At 47.2% G+C, this 15,665-nt stretch overlaps 1 long non-coding RNA gene across 1 annotated transcript; it reads right to left on the reverse strand.

The window, feature by feature from the left end:
- Positions 1-116: 116 nt before the first annotated feature.
- Positions 117-15,428, reverse strand: LOC308649677. Its single transcript, XR_014022152.1, has 3 exons — positions 15,292-15,428; positions 1,453-1,620; positions 117-138 (listed from the first exon to the last, which is right to left on the reverse strand). It is a non-coding gene; the product is annotated as an uncharacterized lncRNA (long non-coding RNA).
- Between the last annotated feature and the right edge of the window lie 237 nt (positions 15,429-15,665).

A 15,665-nucleotide genomic window follows, 5' to 3' on the forward strand; every position in this document is an offset into this window, starting at 1 on the left:
GTGAATTGACCCAAAGTTACGGGATCGACATGGGTACTGTTCAAGACAGCTATCTGGGTTAGTTGAGACTGGATCATGTCTTCCGCTGCCATGGACCAATTTCCGGCCAAGTATTCACCAATGATACGGGAGGCATTCCTGGAATCATTAAATCTGACAGAGGTTATACATAAATGTGCACGTTGGTCAACACAGCCCAAAAGCACCAAATCAGCCAATTCTTCTACCTGAGCTTGGAGTAAATCTATTCTTTGGTTGGCAGCTAAAATCCCTGACAAAATATGTTGATTAATTGTATTCTGGGATTCAAGTATGGTGGAAGTTTGTTGAACAACTTGATTAATGGTGGCAGCAGTCTGCACTTGATTGGCCATGGCCACTCCGGCCGTGACCGCTGCAGCAGCAGATACCGCCACGGCTGTCACTATAGCAGCTGTGATTCCAAAATCCCTGCGGACTCTAAGTAGCTCAACAATGGGGAATTCGTCAGGGTCCACAGTGACTGGGATTGGGACAAAAGTTGGAATTTTCATAACCACCGCTACAGTCCAAGAACCATTCCAACACTCAGATAAGAGACAGGTAACATTAGAACAATCCAGCACCCCTGACGAGGTGTCATTAGCCAAAAGAAGTAAGAACGGGGATTGGACACAGACCATTGCAGGGGGCAATGTGGCATTATGTAACAGAGAGTTGAACGAAACAGATGTGAGTCTTTTACCTCGTTCACTCTCCCTAACAGTGCCAGAAACATTAGCCAGCCAACTTTTGGCTCCCAGCAATTGAGCCAGTGCAGAAATATCAGCTGAAGCCCCCTTTTCATTGGAGATCAGCCATTGAAACCAGGACCAACCCACTCCTGTAGAGGAGTTGACACTGTTGTTAAAGTTATAAACATACCTCTTAAGAGAGGGGGAAAGGGAGAAACCTTTAGCAACTTGATGTTGCTCCCAAGAATGATCCTGACAAGGCGTAAATGTTGGGGGGAAACCAAGATTAGGGGTACAGTAAGGAGAGGCCTTAAAATGGGTGGCATTATAAAGACTATTAGAAGAAGGAGGCACTGGGATTAGTACCTCGGAGATAATAGCCAAGGTAGTTGTGTTTAAAGCAGAGCTATTTGCGGGGGTTCCTGAGCCTGTTTGTTCCCCTGAGACTACTTGGCTCAGCACAGCACTGAGAATGCTCCCTGAAACCTCACTGGACCGCAATGGGTCCTCCCAGTTAGTCAAATTCTTGGTCTTAAGACTAATACAATGAGTGTTCCCAAGGCTGAAACAAAAAACTCCTGTGAGATTAACTTGAGATTGATTAAAAATGCTATCCACGTCCCCTCTAGGAGAGGCACAGGGAGCAGACATCTCACATGAGGTAGAGAAAAGAGTGGGGAGGACACTAGAATTACCATGAACCGGCATTGGCATTGGTCAAGCCCGTGCCACTGCCCACCACTGCATTGGTGTCATCTGTGTCATCGGCATCAGCACCAGAGCCAGAGCACTTAGCAGAATGAAGATCCTCATCACGGGATTGCTGTGGTATTTCCTGTTGCTGGTTAGCCGACGTCAAGACTCTTCTTGTCAGGCGTTCAGGGACCCACAACGGTTCCGTGCGATCCTGGGGAAAAACACATACAGATCCTCGTGCCCATGTCAGCACGGGGTCGGGGCCGTTCCATTGGCCCGTAAGAACATCTTTCCACTTAACATAGCCAATCACAGAGGGCTGAGGGGACACATGTCTATCGGCCGCAGAGCGATCATGAATATCCAAATTCAAAAAATTAATGGTAAAGAGAGCTAAGGACAGGCGTTCTTTAGGAGTATGTTCAGCACCTATTCCCCCCTTTTGTTTATGTAAAGTTTCCTTTAAGGTGCGATGAGCACGCTCAACAATGCCTTGCCCTTGAGGATTGTAAGGCAAACCATGAGTAAGTTGCACTCCCATAGTAGAACAAAAAGATGTAAATTGTCTTCCAGTATAAGCAGGTCCATTATCAGTCTTAAGGGACGTAGGTGCACCCCACGCCGCCCAGGCCTCCAGGCAATGAGTAATGACATTACATGCCTTTTCTCCCGATAAAGCAGAAGCATGAATAATTCCAGAGTACGTATCAACAGAAACATGGACATACTTGAGGCTACCAAAGTCAGGTATGTGTGTCACATCCATTTGCCAGACAACCAATGGCTTCAATCCCCGTGGGTTCACTCCATAAGTAGGGGGATGAAGAAATGTGACACAATGGGGACAGTGTAATACTATCTGCCGAGCATCTGCTCTTGAAATAGAAAAACGCCTGCGCAGTGTTAAAGCATTAACATGAAAATTTTGGTGAAACAATTTAGCCTCCTCTAAGGAGGAAGCCAAACAGATCAACTGACCTCTAGTGGCTGAGTCCGCACAGGCATTACCCTGCGATAACGGACCAGGAAGAGAGGTGTGAGCCCGGATGTGCACTGGATAAAAAGGAGCAGTGCAGCCACGGATAAGCTGTTGAAGCTGATTAAAGTAAGCAGATACATTACGGGCATTGTGGCGAGCCGCTTCTGCGGACTGTGGTCGCCATTACAAGATGGCGCTGGCCTTGTGGTGGTCTGTGATAAACAACTCCTTCTTTGGGAGAGTTGGCACATGGTTCTTTGACACCCTATGAGAAAGCTCCACGTGGCAGCTTCGCATTGGGTGTTTGGATACTTTATTAAGGCTGGGAGGGGCTTCTGGGAGATTAGAAGAACTCTCGAGAGCTTGAATAAACAGCTGTAAGAAGATTCCCGGTGTTGCGTCTTCCTTGCGGGCAAGGGGGTCGCGACAAGTGGTGCCGAGACCCTGGAAAATCAAAACTTGCAAGTCGTCAGAGGTGGTGCACTGAACAGTCCCGGTAAGTGGGACCCCACAGTCCCCGTGGGTGGGACCCGACAGTCCCCGTGAGTGGGACACGATAGTCCCGGTGGGCGGGACCTGATAGTCCCGGTTAGTGGGACCCGCGACCAAAGCGGAATCAGCTCCTCTACAAAGACAGAGAGAGCCTCATATTTTATTGCAGCTGCACTGTGTACTTTTCTTTTGTTTCTGTGTACTTTCGTTTTGTCCTCTGTATCTGTTCTGTTGCTGTGTCATGGGTGTCACATCTTCAAGCCCGCTTCTTCTGGCACTAGACGGCCTGTTACGTTCCAAAGGCCTGAAAGTGAAACATAGTATCTTACAGAGATTTTTGCAGAAAGTAGATGTTGCTGCACCGTGGTTTGCATATTCGGGCAGCCTTACTATGCCTTGTTGGGATAAATTGGGCAAGGATCTTGACTTTGCTTGTGAGCAGGGCATATTGGAGGGTGGGGTGATTCCCCTTTGGAAGATAGTCCGTAGTTGCCTCACAGATGGCAGATGTCATGACGCACTTGCTGAAGGACAGGAGGTTTTAGAAAAGTTACATGAGGAGAAATCGGAGACAGCAGGCAGTGCGATATCTCAGGAGGATGGGAGTGTGCGGAGCGTGAAACAGGGGAGGAGACGATTATCTCTGACAAAAGGTGAGGTATCTCGGGAGGATGGGAGCGTGCGGAGCGAGAAGCAGGGGAGGAAACGCTTGTATCCAGATCTCAGTGCGCTGCGCACACCCCCATGTGGAAGCGGGTCAGAAGAAGAAGAGGATGAGGAGGAGGAGCTTGGGAGGCTGTCTCGCCAGCTAGGGAGTTTAGCTGCTGGAGAAGGGAACGAAGATAGACCGGGGCTCAAGAAATGTGATCCTCCGGACCCACCGCCGTATGGTGGGGGTGTTTCGGGGAGAGCTTTCCATGCTCAAACATGGAAGGCTGTTAACGCTGAGATGGGTCTTGCTTATCCAGTTTTTCAGGATGAGAATAGGGGAAGATTTTCGGAGCCTTTAGATTTCAAAATTGTGAAGACCCTGGCAGAGTCTGTACGCACTTATGGGGTGGATGCCGCCTTCACATTAACTCAGGTGGAGAGTCTGTCTAGATTCTGTATGACTCCCTCTGATTGGGCTAGCCTTGTTCGGGCTTGTGTTTCTCCGGGCAAGTATTTGGACTGGAGAGCATTTATGCTAGAGGGCGCAATAGAGCAGGCCGCCCAAAACCATGCAGCAGGACATCCTTATTGGGATAAGGACATGCTTTTGGGGCAAGGTAGATTTGCTAATCAACAGACAGGATTCCCTCCTGAGGTATATGATCAAATTAATAACATTTGCATTCGGGCATGGAAGTCACTTCCAAATAGAGGAGAAGTGTCTGGTAATTTGACCAAGATTTTACAAGGCCCTACAGAACCCTTTTCAGATTTCGTAGCAAGGATGGTGGATGCTGCTGGAAAGATTTTTGGGGATCCTGATAGAGCCATGCCCCTTGTTAAGCAATTGGTCTTTGAGCAATACACCAAAAAATGTAAAGCAGCAATCGCTCCTTATAAAAACAAAGACATAGAAGTATGGATGAAAGTGTGTAGAGAGATTGGAGGGCCTTTAACTAATGCAGGTCTTGCAGCTGCTGTCCTTCGGATTGCAAAAGGGGGCAATCCTGCCGCCAGAACATGCTTCCATTGTGGTCAACCCGGTCATATCAGACGTGAGTGTCCCAAAAATGTCAATTTTACTGGACCTCCTCACGGTGGCCCTTCCACTGGCCTTCGATCACCGGGATTGTGTCCAAGGTGCAAAAGGGGGAAGCATTGGGCAAAAGAGTGTACATCAGTGAGGGACATCCATGGACAGCTTATTTCAGCTGGGCCAAAAAACGGCCGACGGGGCCCCCGACCCCAGGGCCCGCAAATATATGGGGCAGTGGAGAATGTCACACCCGAACCCGAGACATGGCCATCTCTACGCCATCCCATGAAACGCGGAGAGCCACTACAGGTGCCGCGGGATTGGACCTCTGTTCCACCTCCAGACTCGTGTTAACACCTAAGATGGGAGTCCAATTGGTGGAAACTGAGTTCAAAGGGCCTCTACCACCTGGCACTGTAGGTTTGCTAATTGGACGTGCATCTTCCATTTTGCAAGGTCTTCATGTTTTCCCTGGAGTCATAAGTCCTGATACTGTAGGGATAGTAAAGGTTATGGTGGAAGCTCCAAAAGGCATTGTGTCCATCTCCCCAGGAGATCGGATTGCTCAATTACTGGTTTTGCCTAGTTTACATGATCATTTCCCTGCAGACTCAAAGTCACGGACAGGGAATGAGATTGGTACCACCGGAGGGAATTGTGCTTATTTGTCACTAGATATGAGTAATCGCCCTACTTTGGAATTAAGCATAGAAGGTAAATCAATTGTGGGCTTACTTGATACAGGTGCAGATCGTAGCATCATTGCACTTAAGGACTGGTCTAAGGGATGGCCAGTGCAGACTTCTAATCAATCTCTGAGAGGACTTGGATATGCCCAGGCTCCTCAGGTTAGCTGTAGACATCTTTCCTGGAAGGACCCGGAAGGACATCATGGTACTTTTCAGCCTTATGTACTTAATTTACCTATCTCTTTATGGGGCCGTGACCTGATGAAAGACATGGGGTTCACTCTTAGTAATGACTATTCCCCAGTGTCCCAACAAATTATGCACAATATGGGGTATAGGCCAGGTTTAGGACTAGGAAAACATTTACAGGGACGTAAGCATCCTGTACAAGGTCATCAAAAGCTTGACAGATTTGGTCTGGGTTTTTCCTAGGGGCCGCTGAGGCTCAAATACCCATAGCATGGCTCACCGAGGAGCCTGTTTGGGTGCCTCAGTGGCCTCTTCCCTCGGTTAAACTGGCAGCAGCCCATGCTCTAGTTAAAGAACAACTTGACTTGGGTCACATCCAACCCTCTACTTCTCCATGGAATACTCCCATATTTGTCATTAGGAAAAAATCAGGGAAGTGGCGCCTACTGCATGATCTACGAGCGGTTAATGCTCAAATGCAACCTATGGGGCCCATTCAGAGAGGGCTGCCTCTGCTCTCTTCTGTTCCTCAAGGCTGGCACATTATTGTTATTGACATTAAAGACTGTTTCTTTTCTATTCCTTTACATCCTAAAGACTCGCAGCGTTTTGCCTTTACCCTTCCCTCGTGTAACCACGAGGAACCAGATCAAAGGTTTGAGTGGATAGTGTTGCCGCAGAAAATGACTAATAGTCCCACAATGTGTCAGATGTATGTAGGGAAGACACTTGTGCCCCTCAGACAAAAGTACTCCTCCATCAAGATCATTCATTATATGGATGATGTATTATTGGCTGCTAAATCAGAACAAACAGTTCATGAGGCCTATGACGACCTCGTGAAGTTGTTAGCACAATGTGGGCTGCATATAGCACCTGAAAAGGTTCAAACAGGAGATTCTATTAAGTATTTGGGAGCAACAATTGGGTATGACAAATTACAACCACAAAAAATCACCATACGAACTCAGGATCTTCAAACTCTAAATGATTTTCAGAAACTGCTGAGAGATATTAATTGGATACGAGGATATTTACATATTTCTAATGTTGTACTACAGCCTTTGTATGCTACTCTTAAAGGTGATCCAGATCTTACTTCCCCTCGTAGCCTCACCAAAGAGGCTAGAGCGGCCCTTATGACAGTAGAAGAAGCTATACAACATGCCACTTTATGCAGGCTCCAGAGTGATAAACCTTTTCAATTATGTGTGCTTGCCACTATGCGGCAGCCTACTGGAGTACTATGGCAAGATGGACCTTTGCTATGGATACACCCACATGTATCCCCAGGAAAATCCTTAGAATATTATCCTGATGCTGTTGCAGCATTAGCACTTAAAGGGATTCAACAAAGCATTCAATTTTTCGGACAATCACCTTCTTCTCTTATTATACCCTACACTAAAGCTCAACTTAGTGTCTTGTGTGCTACTCTAGATAACTGGGCTATTCTATGTTGTTCGTTTCAAGGGGATATTGATAATCATTACCCTTCTCATCCGTTACTCCATTTTGTTAAGGAACATCCTATTATTTTCCCTAAAGTAACTTCATCCAGTCCAATTCCGGGGGCTGTTAATATTTTTACTGAAGGTTCCAAGTCTGGAATGGGAGCTTATGTCATTAATGATTCTACCCTGTCCAGCATCAATTTGCTCCTGGAAATCCACAATGGGTAGAACTGCAAATTGTTATTGAGGTGTTTAAACAGTGTTCTTTTCCTTTTAATCTCATTTCGGACTCCATCTATGTGGTGCAAGCACTAAAAATCCTAGAGGCTGTGGGAGCTATTAGTGATGCCCGTAATGTATCTGCTTACTTTAATCAGCTTCGACAGCTTATCTATAGCCGCACTGCTCCCTTTTATCCAATGCACATCCGGGCTCACACCTCTCTCCCTGGTCCATTATCACAGGGTAATGCCTGTGCGGACTCAGCCACTCGAGGTCAGTTGATCTGTTTGGCTTCCTCCTTAGAGGAGGCTAAATTGTTTCACCAAAATTTCCATGTTAATGCTTTAACACTGCGCAGGCGTTTTTCCATTTCTAGAGCAGATGCTCGGCAGATAGTATTGCACTGTCCCCATTGTGTCACATTTCTTCATCCCCCTACTTATGGAGTGAACCCACGGGGGTTGAAGCCACTGGTTGTCTGGCAAATGGATGTGACACATATACCTGACTTTGGTAACCTCAAGTATGTCCATGTTTCTGTTGATACGTGCTCTGGAGTTATTCATGCTTCTGCGTTATCAGGAGAAAAGGCACGTAATGTCATCACTCATTGCCTGGAAGCCTGGGCGGCGTGGGGTGCGCCCACGTCCCTTAAGACTGACAATGGACCTGCTTATACTGGCAGACAATTCACGTCCTTTTGTTCTACTATGGGAGTGCAACTTACTCATGGTCTGCCTTACAATCCTCAAGGACAAGGCATTGTTGAGCGTGCTCATCGCACCTTAAAGGAAACTTTACAAAAACAAAAAGGGGGAATAGGAGCTGGACATACTCCTAAAGAATGCTTGTCCTTAGCTCTCTTTACTATTAATTTTTTGAATTTGGATATTCATGGTCGCTCTGCGGCCGATAGACATGTGTTCCCTCAGCCCTCTGTGATTGGCTATGTTAAGTGGAAAGATGTTCTTACGGGCCAATGGAACGGCCCCGACCCCGTGCTGACATGGGCACGAGGATCCGTATGTGTTTTTCCCCAGGATCGCACGGAACCATTGTGGGTCCCTGAACGCCTGACAAGAAGAGTCCTGACGCCGGCTACTCAGCAACAAGAATTACCACAGCAATCCCGTGATGAGGATCTTCATTCTGCTGAGTGCTCTGGCTCTGGTGCTGATGCCGATGACACAGACGACACCAATGCAATGGTGGGCGGTGGCACGGGCTTGGCCAATGCCGATGCCGGTTCACGGTAATTCCAGTGTCCTTCCCACTCTTTTCTCTACCTCGTGTGAGATGTCTGCGCCCTGTGCCTCTCCTAGAGGGGACGTGGAACGCATTTACAATCAATCTCAAGTTAATCTCACAGGAGTGTTTTGTTTTAGCCTTGGGAACGCTCATTGTATCCGTCTTAAGACCAAGAATTTGACTAACTGGGACAATCCATTGCAGTCCAGTCAAGTCTCAGGGAGCATTCTCAGTACTGTATTGGGCCAAGTAGTCTCAGGGGAACAATCAGGCTCAGGAACCTCCGTAAATAGCTCTGCTTTAACCACAACTACCTTGGCTAGTATCTCCGAGGTACTAATTCCAATGCCCCCATATTCTAGTGGACTTCCTTATGCCACTCATTTTAAGGCTTCTCCTTACTGTACCCCTAATCTTGGTTTCCCCCCAACATTCACGCCTTGATTATTCTTGGGAGAAACGTCAAGTTGCTAAAGGTTTCTCCCTTTCCCCCTCTCTTAAGAGGTATGTTTATGACTTTAGCAACAGTGCCAACTCCTCTACAGGAGTGGGTTGGTCCTGGTTTCAATGGCTGATTTCCAACACAAAGGGGGCTTCAGCTGATATTTCTGCACTGGCTCAATTGCTGGGAGCCAAAAGTTGGTTGGCTAATGTTTCTGGCACTGTTTACGAGAGTGAGCGAGGTAGTAGACTCACATCTGTTTCGTTCAACTCTCTGTTGGATAATGCCACATTGCCCCCTGCAGCGGTTTGTGTTCAATCTCCGTTCTTACTCCTTTTGGCTAATGACACCTCGTCAGAAATGCTGGATTGTTTTAATGTTAATTGTTTCTTATCTGAATGTTGGGATGGTTCTTCGGCTGTAGCAGTGGTTATGAAAATTCCAACCTTTGTTCCAATCCCAGTTATTGCGGACCCTGATAAATTCCCCATTGTTGAGCTACTTAGAGTCCGCAGGGATTTTGGAATCACAGCTGCTATAGTGACAGCCGTGGCGGTATCTGCTGCTGCAGCGGTCGCGGCCGGAGTGGCCATGGCCAATCAAGTGCAGACTGCTGCCTCCGTTAATCAAGTTGTTCAACAAACTTCTATGATACTTGAGTCCCAAAATGCAATTAATCAACATATTTTGTCAGGGATCTTAGCTGCCAACCAAAGAATAGATTTACTCCAAGCTCAGGTAGAAGAATTGGCTGATTTGGTGCTTTTGGGCTGTGTTGATCAACGTGCACATTTATGCATAACCTCTGTCAGATTTAATGATTCCAGGAATGCCTCCCGTATCATCGGAGAATACTTGGCCGGAAATTGGTCCATGGCAGCGGAAGACATGATCCAGTCTCAACTAACCCAGATAGCTGTCTTGAATAGTACCCACGTTGATCCCATAACGTTGGGTCAATTCACTGATTGGATATCTTCTGCCTTTTCCTTTTTTAAAGAGTGGGTGGGGGTAGGCATTTTTGGCGCAATGTGTTGCTTCGGTATGGTTCTCTGCTTGTGGTTTCTCTGCCGCCTTAAGGCCCGCAATGCTCGCGATAAAGCTATGATTATACAAGCACTTGCAGCTTTGGAAACTGGCAACTCACCTCAAGTTTGGCTTGCACAAATTAAACAGTAAACCTTTGACATGGTCGTTGCACCCCAAGTTTTACGGACATTGCACTGGGAACGACATGTCCTTCCTTGTTATTCTCCTAGTGTTGGAAAGCCCTTGCACTCTGCCGGCTTTACTGCCATTGCACACAGATGGGTTTCCACGCTAGTACTTTTCTATCGCTCTATGACCCGTGCCTTTCTTTTAGGGTGTTGCCAACTTGTTTGTCGTTGTATTTCTATACAGCCACAGTTCAGCCTCAGAGACCTAATCATGACTGGCTGAGTAGATACCATTAAACGCCTTGGCAACAACGAGCTGATCTTGTAGTACCCAGAGACGGGCAACTTTCACGCTTGCACTGCAACCTAAGACAGGGGAATGGGGCCTCCCCAAAGACGGGTAAGCAATGTAAGGGCAGTGAACGACCTAAGACAGGGGCTACTTGATTCCCTTTGACGTGCTATAAACAGAAGGAAAAAACTGCTGGCAGTGGATTCCCCCCGGCCCCCAGGGCTTGGATCCAGCCCTGATTTGTATGCACGTCAAGGAGGCCAGCTCACAGGGCCTTAACAGCTTTGTGGTGTCTGTTTTCATATTCAGCCAATAACGGTCATGTGGGAACGTCCTGACCTGCTTGGGTCTGATGAGGTTCCTGGTTGAAGGCTTCGTATGAGTAATGGCGATTCACCTCTACTCTTGCCTGTTTTGTTTTTAGTAAACGAAAGGGGGAACTGTGGCGAGCCGCTTCTGCGGACTGTGGTCGCCATTACAAGATGGCGCTGGCCTTGTGGTGGTCTGTGATAAACAACTCCTTCTTTGGGAGAGTTGGCACATGGTTCTTTGACACCCTATGAGAAAGCTCCACGTGGCAGCTTCGCATTGGGTGTTTGGATACTTTATTAAGGCTGGGAGGGGCTTCTGGGAGATTAGAAGAACTCTCGAGAGCTTGAATAAACAGCTGTAAGAAGATTCCCGGTGTTGCGTCTTCCTTGCGGGCAAGGGGGTCGCGACAGGGCATCACTAATAGCTCCCACAGCCTCCAGGATTTGTAGTGCTTGCACCACATAGATGGAGTCCGAAATGAGATTAAAGGGAAAAGAACACTGTTTAAAAACCTCAATAACAATTTGTAGTTCTACCCATTGTGGATTTCCAGGAGCAAATTGATGCTGGACAGGGGGAGAATCATTAATTACATAAGCTCCCATTCCAGACTTGGAACCATCAGTAAAAATGTTAACAGCCCCCGGAATGGGACTGGATGAAGTTACTTTAGGGAAAATGATAGGATGTTCTTTAACAAAATGGAGTAACAGATGAGAAGGGTAATGATTATCAATATCCTCTTGAAACGAGCAACATAGAATAGCCCAGTTATCTAGAGTAGCACACAAGACACTAAGTTGAGCTTTAGTGTAGGGTATAATAAGAGAAGAAGGTGATTGTCCGAAAAATTGAATGCTTTGTTGAATCCCTTTAAGTGCTAATGCTGCAACAGCATCAGGATAATATTCTAAGGATTTTCCTGGGGATACATGTGGGTGAATCCATAGCAAAGGTCCATCTTGCCACAGTACTCCAGTAGGCTGCCGCATAGTGGCAAGCACACATAACTGGAAAGGTTTATCACTCTGGAGCCTGCATAAAGTAGCATGTTGTATAGCTTCTTCTACTGTCATAAGGGCCGCTCTAGCCTCTTTGGTGAGGCTGCGAGGGGAAGTAAGATCTGGATCACCCCTAAGAGTAGCATACAAAGGCTGTAGCACAACATTAGAAATATGTAAATATCCTCGTATCCAATTAATATCTCCCAGCAGTTTTTGAAAATCATTTAGAGTTTGGAGATCCTGACCTCGTATGGTGATTTTCTGTGGTCGTAATTTGTCACACCCAATTGTTGCTCCCAAATACTTAATAGAATCCCCTGTTTGAATCTTTTCAGGTGCGATATGCAGTCCATATTGAGCTAACAACTTCACTAGGTCTTTATAGGCCTCATGAACTGTCTGCTCTGATTTAGCAGCCAATAATACATCATCCATATAATGAATGATCTTGATGGAGGAATACTTTTGTCTGAGAGGTGCGAGTGTCTTCCCCACATACATCTGACACATCGTGGGACTATTAGCCATTCCCTGCGGCAACACTACCCACTCAAACCTTTGATCTGGTTCCTCGTGGTTACACGAGGGAAGGGTGAAGGCAAAACGCTGCGAGTCTTTAGGATGCAAAGGAATAGAAAAGAAACAGTCTTTAATGTCAATAACAATAATGTGCCAACCCTGAGGAACCGAGGAGAGCAGAGGCAGCCCTCTTTGAATGGGCCCCATAAGTTGCATTTGAGCATTAACTGCTCGTAGATCATGCAGTAGGCGCCACTTCCCTGATTTTTTCTTAATGACAAATATGGGAGTATTCCATGGAGAAGTAGAAGGCTGGATGTGACCCAAGTCAAGTTGTTCTTTAACTAGAGCATGAGCTGCTGCCAATTTAACCGAGGGAAGAGGCCACTGAGGCACCCAAACAGGCTCCTCGGTGAGCCATGTTATGGGTATTTGAGCCCCAGCGGCCCCTAGGAAAAACCCAGACCAAATCTGTCAAGCTTTTGATGACCTTGTACAGGATGCTTACGTCCCTGTAAATGTTTTCCTAGTCCTAGACCTGGCCTATACCCCATATTTTGCATAATCTGTTGAGACACTGGGGAATAGTCATTACTAAGAGTGAACCCCATGTCTTTCATCAGATCACGGCCCCATAGAGAGATAGGTAAATCAAGTACATAAGGCTGAAAGGTACCATTATGTCCTTCTGGATCCTTCCAGACTAGATGTCTACAGCTGATCTGAGGGGCCTGGGCATATCCAAGTCCTCTCAAGGATTGATCAGAAGTCTGCACTGGCCATCCCTTAGACCAGTCCCTAAGTGCTATAATACTACGGTCTGCTCCGGTATCCAGTAATCCCACAATAGATTTACCTTCTATGCTTAATTCCAAAGTGGGGCGATTGCTCATATCTAGTGACAAATAGGCACAATTCCCTCCGGTGGTACCAATCTCACTCCCTGTCTGTGACCTTGAATCAGCAGGGAAGTGATTATGTAAGCTAGGCAAAATTAGCAATTGAGCAATCCGATCCCCTGGGGAGATGGACACAATGCCCCTTGGAGCTTCCACCATAACCTTTATTATCCCTACAGTATCAGGACTTATGACTCCGGGAAAAACATGAAGACCTTGTAAAATAGAGGATGCACGTCCAATTAGCAAACCTACAGTGCCAGGTGGTAGAGGCCCTGTAAACTCAGTTTCCACCAATTGGACTCCCATCTTAGGTGTTAATACGAGTCTGGAGGTGGAACAGAGGTCCAATCCCGCGGCACCTGTAGTGGCTCTCCGCGTTTCATGGGATGGCGTAGAGATGGCCATGTCTCGGGTTCGGGTGTGACATTCTCCACTGCCCCATATATTTGTGGGCCCTGGGGTCGAGGGCCCCGTCGGCCGTTTTTTGGCCCAGCTGAAATAGGCTGTCCATGGATGTCCCTCACTGATCTACACTCTCTTGCCCAATGCTTCCCCTTTTTGCATCTTGGACACAACCCCGGTAGACGAAGGCCATTGGAAAGGCCACCGTGAGAAGGTCCAGTAAAATTGTCTTTTTTGGAATTGTCTTTTTTGGGACATTCACGTCTAACATGACCGGGTTGACCACAATGGAAGCATGTTCCGGCGGCAGGACCGCCCCCTTTTGTAATCCGAAGGACAGCAGCTGCAAGACCTGCATTAGTTAAAGGTCCTCCAATCTCTCTACACACCTTCATCCATGCTTCTATGCCTTTGTTCTTATAAGGAGCGATTGCTGCTTTACATTCCTTGGTGCATTGCTCAAAGACCAATTGCTTGACAAGGGGCATGGCTCTATCAGGATCCCCAAAAATCTTTCCAGCGGCGTCCACCATCCTTGCTACAAAGTCTGAAAAGGGTTCTGTAGGGCCTTGTATAATCTTAGTCAAATTACCAGATACCTCTCCTCTATTTGGAAGTGACTTCCATGCCCGAATGCAAATGTTATTAATTTGATCATATACCTCAAGAGGGAATCCCGTCTGTTGATTAGCAAATCTACCTTGCCCCAAAAGCATGTCCTTATCCCAATGAGGGTGTCCCGCCGCATGGTTTTGGGTGGCCTGCTCTATTGCGCCCTCTAGCACAAATGCTCTCCAGTCCAAATATTTACCTGGGGAAACACAAGCCCGAACAAGGCTAGCCCAATCAGAGGGAGTCATACAGTATCTAGACAGACTCTCCACCTGAGTTAGTGTGAAGGCGGCATCCACCCCATAAGTGCGCACAGACTCCGCCAGAGTCTTCACAATTTTGAAATCTAAAGGCTCATGGAATCTTCCCCTATTATCATCCTGAAAAACTGGATAAGCAAGACCCATCTCAGCGTTAACAGCCCTCCATGTTTGAGCATGGAAAGCTCTCCCCGAAACACCCCCGCCATACGGCGGTGGATCCGGAGGATCACATTTCTTGAGCTCCTGTTTATTTTTGTTCCCTTCTCTTATAGCTAAACTCCCTAGCTGGCGAGACAGCCTCCCAAGCTCCTCCTCCTCATCCTCCTCTTCCTCTGACCCACTTTCACATGGGGGTGTGCGCAGCGCACTGAGATCTGGATACAATCGTCTCCTCCCCTGTTTCACGCTCCGCACACTTCCATCCTCCCGAGATACCTCACTTCCTGCATCTGGATACAATCGTCTCTTCCCCTGTTTCACGCTCCGCACACTTCCATCCTCCCGAGATACCTCACTTCCTGCCGTCTCCGATTTCTCCTCATGTAATTGTTCTAGAACTTCCTGTCCTTTAGTAAGTGCTTCCTGACATCTGCCATCTGTGAGGCAACTACGGACCATTTTCCAAAGGGGTATCACCCCGCCCTCTAATATGCCCTGCTCAGAAGCAAAGTCAAGATCTTTGCCTAATTTATCCCAACTAGGTATAGTAAGACTGCCCGAAAATGCAAACCACGGTGCAGCAATATCCAACTTCTGTAAAAATCTTTGTAAAGTTCTATGTTTCACTTCCAGGCCCTTGGAACGTAACAGGCCGTCTAGGGCCAGAAGAAGCGGACTTGAAGATGCGGCACCCATGACACAGCAACAAAAGAAACACAGAAAACAAAAGTGAAAGTACACAGTGCAGCTGCAATAAAATATAAAGCTCTCTCTTTCTTTGTAGAGGAGCTGACCCCGCTTTGATCGCAGATCCCACTTACTGGGACTATCCCCGCTTTGGTCGCGGATCCCACTTACCTGGGACTAACCGGTGCACCACCCCTGACGGCTGAAAGTTCTGGTTCCCGGGTTTCGGCACCACTTGTCGCGACCCCTTGCCCGCAAGGAAGACGCAACAACAGGAATCTTCTTTCAGCCGTTTATTCAGGCCCCTGATGTTTCTTCTTCTACTTCCCGGACGCCCCTCCCAGCCTTAATAAAGCATCCCAAGCCCCAATGCGAAGCTGCTACGTGGAGCTTTCTCATAGGGTGTTAAAACATCACATGCCAACTCTCCCAAATAAGGAGTTGTTTGTCACAGACCACAGCGGAGCCAGCGCCATCTTGTAATGGCGACCACAGTCCGAAGAAACGGCTCACCACACATTTTTGTACCCAATCTTGGTGATAGT

This window comes from Spermophilus citellus (genome assembly GCF_964194105.1).
Source record: "Spermophilus citellus genome assembly, chromosome: 5".
Classification (NCBI taxonomy): Eukaryota; Metazoa; Chordata; class Mammalia; order Rodentia; family Sciuridae; genus Spermophilus; species Spermophilus citellus.